This window comes from Chenopodium album, chromosome 1 (assembly GCF_948465745.1).
Source record: "Chenopodium album chromosome 1, dcCheAlbu1.1, whole genome shotgun sequence".
NCBI classification, from domain to species: domain Eukaryota; kingdom Viridiplantae; phylum Streptophyta; class Magnoliopsida; order Caryophyllales; family Amaranthaceae; genus Chenopodium; species Chenopodium album.
The window spans coordinates 75762354-75770424 of NC_137834.1; positions in this window are offsets into that span (position 1 = coordinate 75762354).

The following is an 8071-nucleotide window of genomic DNA, read 5'->3' on the forward strand; positions in this document are numbered from 1 at the left end:
AAACTCTGAGTAAGAGACTGATTGGGTTGAGTTGCGGTTGGATACCATAGGAGGTCTTTACACTTACAATACTCGGCTTTTCAAGTAAGAGCTCCGTGGTGTGAGCGAAGCATGCGACAAGGGTAAGATGGTCTTTTCTCTCTTGTTATTTATGTCATTAAATTATATTAATTGTGAGCGGGTCTTGGGGTCGGGTTTTGTTCGTGGAAAGTGGGAATTTTTAAAACCCAACAGTGGTATTAGAGTCTTGCTCATTTATTTTTGTAACAAAAATTTTCAAGGTGTTTAAAATGAATCTAATTTCTGGTTGTTGTTGCTAATTAGATTATTAGCTCGATTTTATTAATTTTAATCTCGTTTTATTTAGAATCTTGGCTTCGGATTCCAAATTTTCTTCCAAGACTAGTGAATTTTTGGTGGAATCGATATTATGGTAATATTATGATCCTTCCGGGATTGCGAAAAAGCCAAATTCCGCCCAAAAATGTCTGTTTCGAGGGATTTTTCGTTTTGACGAAAATTTTTAAATCTTTTAAATCTTGAATCTTAATGGCATATTAATTGTGATTATGAATTTGGTTCTTTCCTTTATACTTCTTCAATTTTAGAACAATTTTGAGCATAATTACTTGGTAGTAATTGGTGCTTAATAGTTGGTTCTAATTTTCACATAATTGCAAATAAATTGCTGTAAGTGTGAAAAGTTTGTATCTTGAACTATTAAGTACTAAAGATCCAATATTTTATGATTTTAATTTATTGGAACTTTGTGTTACTAAATTCCATGTATGTTTATTAAACCTTTTTATTTAATCATTTATGAAGTTGATTGGAATCATAAAGTTTCAAGTTTATGATAAAATTTTAGTTAATCTTCATATTGGAATATGTAATTTTTCAAGCATTCACAAATTAAAGTTGGAATCTTTATTTGAATATTTATGTTCATAATTCCAACTCTCATTTAATTTTGTCAAATCTCATAATTAATATATGTTGGTTAAAGTAATAATGAGAATAGCCATTTTCATTTTTTGTTGCATCAAGTTAAACCAAATTTCATTAAAGAATAGTTTTTGGAATTAATTTGGTTTAGTGCACTTGAATGGATTTATTAAGTTAGACTTGTTATAATTTTCATTTTCTCATTAAATTGATTTTAAAATTAATTTAGAATTAATTACATAAGTCACACAAAAATTCGGGAATTAATCCCGAGGGACTAGCACGCAAACTAAGGCAGAAGCCACCCTTGGCTAGTCGGGTTGCATATCACCCGCATGTGGCTGCCAAGGGCAGTGGCTGTTCTTGGTGCGTGTAGTGCTTAGGTGTGTGGGTTGTGCACGCAAGGTAGCTGCATGGCGCAGCAACAACCGCATGACGTGCGCTCCATGCATGCAACGTGTGTGTGCGCTGCTTAATGCGAGTAAGCGGGGTGTGCGAGGGCTGTGAGGGCTATGCCTGCTAGGCAGTACGAGCCCAGCACAACAGTGCTGCTGAGGCTTGGTTCCTAGAAAACCAAGCCATGTTGCTTGGTACTAGGCATACGAGAGTGTAGGGCAGTATTATTTTTTGCGTTTTGCCGATATTAATTGTTTTAGTTATATTTATTCATTTTAATAAAATTTTTGAGGCTAGGCCTTGGTTTTGAGCGGCACTAGCAAAAAATTTATTTTGGCAAAATTTTGGGTTTATCGGCTTAATTAATTGGATTAATTAAGTTGGATGCGGAATTTAGTGGGAGCTTCATTATTTTAATTGCGCTTAATCACATAATTGATTAAACAACTTTGACTGGTTTTTAATTAGGCGCGTTAATCGGATTAACCACTTTAATTAGTTACTATTTTACTCGTGCTTATGCATTGTACTTGTTTATCGTTGTAAAATGCATAGGCCATTCACATATAGTGAATCGATGAATGGAATGTATATTCTCTCACAGGTTTTATAACTAGTGGGGCCCGATTAGGATAGAAAATATGGACTGCGTTCCGTCATGTATTTTTGTAAATCTAAATACAGCCTGTGAACCGTTGCAAGTATTTGTACCTTAATATTTAGATTAGTCCTAATCGTAGATACTAGTATTTTCGTTATTATTGTTATGTCTTGAAGACGGAGTTTTTTGGAAGACGAAGCCATAAAGTTGCAGTTCAAGACCCTTGAAGATTTGAAGACTCAAGGGGTCATGCTAGTTGTCAAATGCATCATTTACTTATGTTTTCAATATATTTATGCTTATATATATGAATAATATGTTAGATGCATGTCTAAGATTTCGAATGTTGTGATGATTTATTAAGTTCACTTGAATCAAACAACATAAAAACCCTAGGTCCCTACTATATTGAGTATAACTTGTCATTCTAAAACAACACTTACCGAACTAATGGCATAGTGATGGGCTATGCCAAAGCTAGGCATCACTATCTCCCTAGGAAGTAAGGTATATGTTATTGGGTTTGTCGAAAAAAGACATCACATACATGTTAGTTTTGGTTAAATTCAGCGATATGAGTGATGAAGTCCTAACATATTGTGGCAAAGTGGATAAATTTTTGAGAGAGCATTAGATGCGACAATTGATCTAACCAAGAGTGGCTTGGATCCATTAGCCAAGAGTTGCTTACCTTAGAATAATAAGCGTTAAGACAAGCTAAAGCATGCTTAACTACTCATTGATTCTTTTGATATTGGAATCGAATTATTCTCGCTTAAATAGGGACAATTTTAATGTGTGTGAATAAGACATTTAAATAAGTTTGATATATATGCATGAATTCAATTTTATTTAAGTATTATGCTACAACAAAATAAAGCAAAGGTAATGTAAGGAGGGTGATCCCATCGTAAGGGGTACTTTCCTTAAATGCCCTGACCACTTAAAAGCCTAGGACTTTAAACTTGTTATGGTGTAGTAGGATTTGAATTCCTGACTGTTTGGGGGACCTTGAATTAGAATTGATTCTATCATCACGCTTTTTTGTAAGAAACAAGTAGGAGTCGCCAATGAGTTTTAGGAAAAACTCATAAACCTCGTTCATGCCTTTCTTCCATGTGGAGTTCATGGAATAATTAGCACAAATCATAAGTTTACCCATGCCCAAATTGGTCTATAAACCAGAAATGAGTTCGGGAGCGAGGGTACTAAGATAACGTTCCTTTTAGAGGGGAATCATCATCCTAGCCCTAGTACGACCTCTACTAGCTCTTCCTTTTTTAAAATTTCATCACCAAATAATATATGCAACATGATTCCTAAAACTATGTTAGTTGATTTTATTTACAAACATTAATTCACGTAGGAATTACATCGTAATGTCGTTATTCTTATTTAATTAAATTCGTGAAAAGGACAAGAAAATAAACAAGATTCGCCTTGGCTTAAGTGATCAACCAATAATTATTTAATTCAATACTAATATTTATTTAACGCAAGATACTATGTGGAATTGATTAATTAATTATTTAAAAGGTGATCAAACAACACTAATTAATTAAGGTCCTTTTAAACAAGAAAATAAAGGTTATTTAACTAAGTGCTCGGGAATTTACCACTTCTCTTTGCCAGATCTCCGTTTAAATTAGAACACTTATGGACTCCTTCTTGTTGGGGAACCTCCACCGTAGTAAGAAAGTATCGAAAGGGTGAGTGTTTAGGAAAAGAGGGCTAGGTTGCACAAGTTCACAAGTTATTTCGCCAGAGTTTTAGGTAAATTTCTGTCTGTTGAAGCCTCGGTTTAAGCTCGTATTTATAGGGAATGATTAGGTTTAGGGTTTCGAGCATTCTGCCGCATCAGGTGTCGCGCGCAACATTTGAAGTTGCGCGCGGCATCCCAGCGCAAGTTATAGAGTTGCGCTTCTATATGGAGCGCAACTTTTTGTCTTGCGCGCGGCTTTATGGTAAGATTCGATTTTATATTTTCCATATAATTCCGAATAATTCTGAATCTTCCGCAGCGCAACTCTGAAAGTTGCGTTGGGTGTCGCGCGCATCCTAATTACTTGCGCGCGGCAGCCTAGCGTGACTTTGTGAGATGCGCGCGGCTTTTTCTGCGGCAACACTAAGGTTTAACCTAGGCGCTCCTAAATCCGTCATTATTAGGGGTTAAGCACGGGCTTAAGACTAATTATGATCGGGTTTAGTTAATTTGGCCTTTGTTTTGGCTTTTCCTTTAATTTAGGCTAGTCTTGTGTGTTTTATGGCTTAACCAGTTATCCATGAGTATTCTTCACTTTGATCCAACATGAAGATGGTTTTATTTATCGTCATTGCACTTTCTGTCGGGACAGGAGGCGAAAAGTAGATGTCTACAGTTAGCCCCCATTTTGATTGAGTCTAGAATAGACGATGATCAAAGTAGTCAAGGAAATAACTCCGAGACTCATTCTGCGAAGTTCTCTAAGGATAGAGAATCTTTCAGTAATGTTTAAGAATGTCGAAACAATACTTGGTTCTCTAAGTGTTTGAAACAAGTAGCTATTAAGGCTAGAAAAAGTCCTTCCTAGTCTTAACGCGCTAAAGAATCTAGATTGATCCTTTGCAATTGTAGAACGCTCTTACAAGTAAAAGTATTCTGGGTGATGTCAGGTCATGAGAAGAGATCGATTTTAAAAGGATAAAAGGGGAGGATTTCCTCTCAATCGTGTCATCGTTGGTCTAAAGTCCCTCGATATGTCATTAAAACTTTAGCCTGACTTTAACAAAGTAAAAGATGAAAAAAGGGCTGAGTATTCGAGCCGAAATGGTCCGGTATTCAAGCCGGAAGTCCACAAGATAGAAATACATGTCTCAGGATTTGAGGCATATATCCAAATTCAGTGAGAGGGAAGAAAGTCAGCAACTCTCTCATCAGTTTTGTCCACAAGATGAGTACACGTGTCTTAAGACGTACTGGGGGAACGTGACTACATGTGTGCGACATCGTCTCGTCGCTTCTTTATACAGGGAGTGGATTCGACACCCTAACTGTCTGGTAAGTTATTAAGCGCACTAACTACCGTATCCATTCAAGAAGTGCCTGTTCCTGAAGGTTCGGCGCGCCTGTCGACTCGTTGAGCTAACGCCTACAGTAATTCTCTACCTTTTAGTCCCGAGAGGTAGATCTTGCAAAGCTTGGTCTGAGTGAAATTTTACGCATCACCTACGCCGTACAATTTTGCGCCGTACGATACGCCATTTGCATTTTTACGCTGCATGAAAAAGCCTTCCTTTTTTCTTTGGACGTGAAAAAAGAAGAAAACCCGGACATTTATAACGTCAGTACAGTAAAATGACAAACCTGACTATGGGTGCTTTGACGTAAAGCACCACCACGGAATGTCTTAAGGCACTCTTACGAAAAACGTTCAAAACGTATGCTTGGGGAAGGCACAAAGCACGGTGTGCATGCAATATGATGCAAAAAACTAACAAAAAAGAAAATAAACTACAGTATGTAAGCAATTAAAAAAGATTTTGATAAATTACGCGCCATTACATCTAAAAACGAGAAAAAACCGTTTTAAAAAATGATCAAACGGATCAAAATCAAAATCCCGGTCTTTTAGTGACCAGTATCCGCGCGCAACTCAGAAGGTCATGCTGGCCAGGTGCGCGCATCTTTCTGAGTTGCGCTGGTATGTCACGCGCAACACCTGAAGTTGCGCGCGACATTTATGTCAATAAAGTGAAAAATCGCAGACGTGATTTTCACTTCACCCTTTTCTCCTTCCTTCGCCATTTTTGACTCTTTCTCTCTCTAGAAAGCTCGATTTATTGCGATTTTTGAAGCTAAAGGAATCTAATTTTGTCCTCACTTCATATTTGCCGTAATCCAATGTAAGTTTTTTTTACTAAAATTTACTCTTTTTCGGCTGAATTCGAACGATTTTCGAATTGTTAAACCCAAAATTTTGAATTTGGGTGTTTGTGATTCAGTTTATTTTTCTTGAAATTGTTTGCTCCATGTTGTTATGCTATGTTTAAGGAGTGTTTTGCTACAAATTTCATAAAAAATAGTTAAGTATTGAACCTTGTATGAGCATTTGTTTGTTCAAGTTCGATCTTTGACATTCTACTCGAATTTGGCTTGATTTTCTGTTACTTTGTTTGCCCATTTTGGTTATACTTGTTAATTATGCAACAATTGTAGTATTTGAACTATCTTTTCTTCCATAATTAACATTTTGAAAATTTTGAATCCGAAAAAATGGCGCAAAGTGTATACTTAGCGTATTTTACTTAGCCTATTTTTGCCATATTCAAACTCCAAAATTGTTTGGTAGACGATAATTATGGTTATATTACTGTTATTCGTCTAGAATTAGTTGCTTCTTTGAGATTTTTGAATATAATCCCTTGAATGCTTAGTTGAAACTGGTATAGGATGGCTTTTGTGGGTGTTAAAAGCCCCCATTTATTGAGTTTAACTGCAGGTATCGTAGCCCCCAAGTATGAGTGGCGTTCGATTTTCGTGGTTTGCCCTATCGGTAGCCGTTATGCTGCCGAAATGGGTCTAGAATACATATATTAGTTTAGTTTCGGAAATAAAATAAACTAATTAAAGAAATTTTATCTGTCATAGCTTGGACTCACCTCTGTTTGTCGATGCCGAGGAGGTTCTCGTTGGTCTGTATGAGGCGGTTCGCCCTCGGCAGAGGGTGACCCGTCCTCGAGAGGAGGTTCAAGAGCGACGCGTCACGACCGATTGACGTGGCCAGGAGAAGGTGATTTGGGAGGCTCCTCCCAACTGGGACCCTAGGGTCCTTAAGTGGGACCTAGATCACCACGTTTCGATCAGAGGGTGGCGCGGCATCGTGAGTTTTTCGCGCTTTCGTTTCTTTCTCTTTTCTTTTGTTTCTTCTCCTTATTAAGCCATAACCGTTTTTTTTATTTTTATTCTTTTATTTAGAGTGAGCCTGACATGCGTTTTATGCGGCTCTGGTGACCTGCGAGCCCGTTTTGAGAGTTTGATCGAGGTGGCAAAGGAGATTGTAGCACTTTCTGGGATTGACTCCCAGCTGGCGGCTCTTCGGGATTTATCGAGCCAGTCTGCATCGTCAGTTTTCCTCCGTGGATTGCTGGAGTTTTGGTGGGATTCCACCAACACTTTCCACTTTCCATGAGGAGAGATGACGGTTACCCCTTTTGATTTCTCTATGATTACGGGTTTTCCTTTCGGAGCAAGCCTGTAGTTATAGAGCTCGTTAAAGGGTCAGACGAGAGATTTCACGATCTTGTGGGGGACCGTCTTGTGTCGGCCCTTCACGTGTACGCGCAATCTTGTCCGTACTCGGTTCTTGCCGACAAGTTGTCGGCTGACGAGCTTGACCGACAGTGTACACCTGAGCAGCTGGCTCGGATATATATTGCCCACGTTCTTTCCATCACCATCTTGAGTGATCGAGGAGAGAGTTTCGCCATTAGGTTAGTTATTTGCCTCATCGATTTGGGGTAAGTAGGTGACCTGAGTTGGGCGGAGGTGTCGTATGCCCGTATGATTACGGCTATGGGCAAGGCGACCCGGGTCATGGATTCCGTGGCAGCTACTGAGGTGCCTCGGATCTCACTTACATGGCATAGTCGTATCCTTAAGGTACGTGTTTTAAGCTTTTTTCGGTTATTACTTTCGTTTTTCCCTTTAGGCTTATCTTTTCTCGATTTTAGGCTTGGGGATACTGGTACCTGCCTTTCTTAGCCCGCAGGGTTCTTGGGGCTACGCGTTTCCCTATCGACCATCGATTGGTCCAGATTAAGAGGAGACGAGCTACTTCTACCGGCGACTTTCGCTAGAGGATTCTTTCAGCGACTCGTGCGTCGGTGAGTATTCCAACTACATGTTCTCTTTTCGTTTTTTTTATTTTATTCACTTTCTAACGATTTTTCATGTGGTTGTGTTTTATAGATCGATCTTCGTCCTTGGAGTTTGATCGTCGGAGTCCCTGAGGCTATCCGGTCTGGCATGGTTAGTTGCCGTTTCCGGGCCCTCTATACGGGACTCTCGGTGCTCCAGAAGACCGACGCTTGGTTTTTAGGCGAGCGTGTTCTCTGGAAGCTTTCGACCGAGGAGCCTTTGGTTCCTGCGGA